At 36.6% G+C, this 4438-nt stretch overlaps 1 non-coding gene across 1 annotated transcript; it reads left to right on the top strand.

Moving 5' to 3' along the window:
- Nucleotides 1–3328: 3328 nt before the first annotated feature.
- TRNAD-AUC (transfer RNA aspartic acid (anticodon AUC)) lies at nucleotides 3329–3401 on the top strand. The gene has a single exon. It is a non-coding gene; the product is annotated as a tRNA-Asp (tRNA).
- Nucleotides 3402–4438: the final 1037 nt, after the last annotated feature.

Raw genomic sequence — 4438 nt, 5'->3', positions numbered from 1 at the left:
TTAGACTGTACCTAGAGGGATATCATTTTAAAATTCAAAATAGATCCCTGACTTCTACTACATAAATTTATTTTGCTTCATGTGATACTTAGGATAGTGTTGAGGCTCTTTACTACAGTTTGTAATTAATTACCCTGCCTGATTTTGTACGTTTGTTTATGCCTGGTCTCATCTGTGGGCACGATCCCACAAGCTGTTTTCACTTCAGCAATATGAAGCCTCATTTGGTTTCTGAAGATTATGCTCTGTCCTGATTTAGTAACTTGACGATGCTGCATTTTCTCTTTCCTATCTTTCACATGGATGGAAGCCTTATCTGACTCCTATTTGTCTTTTGTGTCTCATCTAAACACTGCTGCTCCAGATCAGGCTCCTTTACTTGTTTAGTTGCTCCATGTCTCTATGCATTTCTCTTTTTATTATGCTTATCATGCTTATCATGTTTTTCTTCCAGATGGAATACCTTTTTGTACAGGAGTGTGCTTGCCTTATTCATTTCAATATCTCTGGCATCTGTTACAGTGTAACATTGTTGTCTAGTGGACTCTTGAAACAATGTCTAATTTTGCTTGTTTGCTTTCATTTTTTTGTGGAAAGTGTGTGTGTGTGCAGTTTAGCTCATGTGGATATTATTTCATTTTTCTTTTTCCCTTGCACTAGAATTTTAGAAAATGGTGTTCTAATTTGGCTCCCCGGGTGATACCATGTATATCATCTTGTTCCTAATAACTTTCCTATTATTTACATTCATGGGAAAAGCATTTAAACCACACATTTGAAATGGTTATTATAAAGTAAATTCTTATTAACTACTTCATCCCCATCTTGCTTTATTTGTGCTGACTCAAATATACCAGGTGCTAAATAAATTTAAGTTTTAAATAATACAATGATTACGATTATATTATCCTGACTGGTTTGCTTGATTGGATTTTCTCTGACTCTGTAGGCTTATTTTTTAATGCTATATATATATATATATACATACACATTTACACATATATACTGATATTCAGAAAATAACATGATGACATAAATTCTGTGGCACTGAAACTGAGCAGGACTCTGTGGGGCTCCAGGTCACAGAAGTCTTTCTGTGTCCCCTGTTCCTTGCTTGTAGGGAATAGACTTCAGCCTCCATGACCTTCTCTGAGTCCCAAACAGCAGATTCAAAGAATTACTAATCAGGGAAGGGATGGGATGCAGAGACAAGGGAGGAGCAGCCAGGAAACAGCAGTGCAGTCTTGGGGCAGGGTCCTGGTTGTACCTCAAAGGATACATGTAACAAGATCTTTGAGCCCTTTACAGAATTAAAACCCCCAACAAATGAAAGATGTTAGCATTCTTCATTGATAACCTTGATACACTCATCAAGAGACCACCTAAGGCTAGTTTAAAGGAACCAGAAAAGCTCATCAGGAGAACACTTGAGGTTAAATGGAGTGCAAGCCCTGCACACACCAAGATTCTTATCAGCAACTCCATCCAGAACCATTCTTATAAAACTCCTCACCAAGTCTTCCTGGGTTGGGGCACACAGTTTTGAGAGGCACAAGTTTGCTGTGTCCCACTTTGACTGGCAAAGTAATAAAGCTATTCTTTTCTACTTTACCCCAAATTCTGTCTCTTGAGATTCCCTTCAACACCAGTGGACAGAGGCTGAGTGTTCAGTATCAATATGATGTGTATTAAATTGCATGAAACAGAAAAATTTGGTGATTTTTAATTCACTTGAAATTTGTCCTGATAATATGTGTTTGATCAAGACAGTATGTCTGACCTCATGTCAAGTGGAAGAGCTGTATTAATAGGCTTCTATGAAGCAAATGGACCAATTATTTTCCACATATTTAAGTTACCTTTAAATAGATATGACTAAAAACATATTGGGGGAAGATATGGCAACCCACTCCAGTATTCTTGCCTGGGAAATCCCACAGACAGAGGAACCTGTCAGGCTACAGTCCACGGGTTGTAAAAGAATTGGGCATGACTTAGAGACTAAACAACAACAAAAATATGTTGTTCTTTTAGATAATAAGAATTTTAAGGGTGATCTACAGAACCATTTAAACTAGTATCTATTTCCTTAAAAAAAGAATAACAATCTATATTCTTATAGCATTGTTAGTTCCTTAGACTTTTAATTGTTATCTTAATAGCAAATCATGAACAAATGATTGATCTTTATTCTTCTCATTTAATATGTGAAAATGACTTAACCTAAAAATAGTCACTAATTACTTATGTACTTTTCCAACCAAGGTTTTAATTAAAATAATTTTTATGGATTTACAAATGAAGTTGTTCAAGTATACTAAAATGTGATATATTTATGTCAAATTTAAAATATAATCTGTTCTCATAAGACACATACAGGATATTTATAACAAAATATAATTCAGTTTAGCTATTGAAATACCAATGAATAAAATGTGAATTGCATTGCTGATGTGCTATCCTAACTTAATAAGTTGGTGCACCTTTATGTCAGCAGAATACTGGTAGCTGTTTTGTCATAGAATATCATCTAACCTTGCTCAGCTGCAGACAATAAGACACAGATTCAGAGTCATTCCTTTCAGATCACTGAGTGTTCTCTGTTTAAAGCACCCAATAGTTAGTAGAATATGACATTTTTGTTATTCACTGAAGCCTAATTGAGATAAGAACTGAGAACTGCTTTCCATGAAGCCAAATTCTTATTCACACTTCTGCATTATTTTCTCAGTCTACAGGAGTAGATTTCAGCCTTTGTTTCTTGATTTTTTTCCCTTAAATCCAATTATGAGACTTGTTCTGAATCACTTTTTATCTGACCTTAATCTTTCTACCTACAATCTACACATTCTTCTCTTTGTGAGTATATTCCAAAATATTAGGACCATTTAGAATGAAGTTAGTATTTCTGGATTGATTCTGAATATAAGTACCTCCCAAAGCCCTTCTTGCCAAAACTAGCACACTCTACACTATCTCCCTTTTCTTATGAATATATAGGTGGTTGATATCTCCCAGGTTTAGTTAGTTATGGGCTTCCCTAGTGGCTCAGCTGGTAAAAAAAAAAAAAAAAAAAAAAAAAACACTGCTTGAAATGCAGGAGACCTAGATTTGATCCCTGGGATAGGAAGATGCCCTGGAAAAGGGAATGGCAACCCACTTTGATATTCTTGCCTGGAGAATCTCATGAACAGAGGAGCCTGGTGGGCTATAGTCCATAGTTGGTTGATATCTCCCAGCCTTGCTTATAGGTAAATATGGCCAGGTAATATATTATGGATTTACAATGGTGAATGGATATGGGCACATGTTATATACATCAATGACTTCCCTGGTGGCTCAGATGGTAAAGCATCTGCCTATCATGCAGGAGACCCGGGTTCAATCCCTGGGTCAGGAAGATCCTCTGGAGAAGGCAGTGGCAACCCACTCCAGTATTCTTGCCTGGAAAATTACATGGACGAAGAAGCCTGGTAGGCTACAGTCCATGGGGTCGCACAGAGTCAGACATGACTGAGTGACTTCACTTCACTTTCACTATATATATCAGTGCAGGCTGGGTACATAAAAAATCCCTGCGTAGTGACACCTCTCTATTTTCCACATCTACTGGCTACATGTCAACACACACAATAACCTTGGATTTTAAGTAGGAAATATTGAGCCTGTCATTTTGTTAAGTTATTGTGATTTCAGTTCTAAGATTCTTTGCCATAAGTTGTTTCTCTGCAAGCAGTTCTGCCCCACCAATTGGCTGTAAGACAATTTTTCCCTAAAAAATAAAATAATGAAAATAAAAGAAGTACATTAAAGAGGAAATATAGAAATAATTAATGAAAAAATTTAAAGGTTATATTGTGTAAAATGAAAGTGCTAAAGCTGTTTGAACACATTTAAAATGTATGTAGAATTGATCCTGAAAGCTTGGCCTCTGTATACTGGTGCCAAATCAAATCTCAGTTTTGGGTGACATAGAAAAGAAGAGCTTTATTGCTTTGCTAGGAAAAGGAAAACACAGTGGGCATCTGCCTCAGAAAATGATGTGCCCCAACCTGGGAGGGTTTGATGAGGAGTTTCATAGCAATGGATTAAGGTGGGTGGGGTTGCTGACAAGATTAGAGCATGTGCAGGCTCTGGATGAGTATCTCTGGCCCCTTTAATCTTACCTCAGATGGTTTTATGACTGCTCCTCACTTGATTAGCAATCTGCCCTTTGGAATGCAGGGAAGATCATGGAGGCTGGAGTTTGCATACAAGAAATGGGGAACAAAATGTCTTCCATACTCAGGAATCTCAAAGGGTCTTCTCTTTCAGAATCATTACATTAGTGACCATAACTGATTTTATTCTGTGGATTGTATCAAGCACTTTAAAGACTTTTCTTCATAATATTATGCCTTTTTTTTTTCTTTTTGTTTCCTTTCCTCTTTTGGTGTTT

This window comes from Bos taurus, chromosome 16, assembly GCF_002263795.3.
Source record: "Bos taurus isolate L1 Dominette 01449 registration number 42190680 breed Hereford chromosome 16, ARS-UCD2.0, whole genome shotgun sequence".
Lineage (NCBI taxonomy): Eukaryota > Metazoa > Chordata > Mammalia > Artiodactyla > Bovidae > Bos > Bos taurus.
Note: the sequence above shows the minus strand (reverse complement) of the source record. Positions and strands in the feature narration are given on the sequence as shown.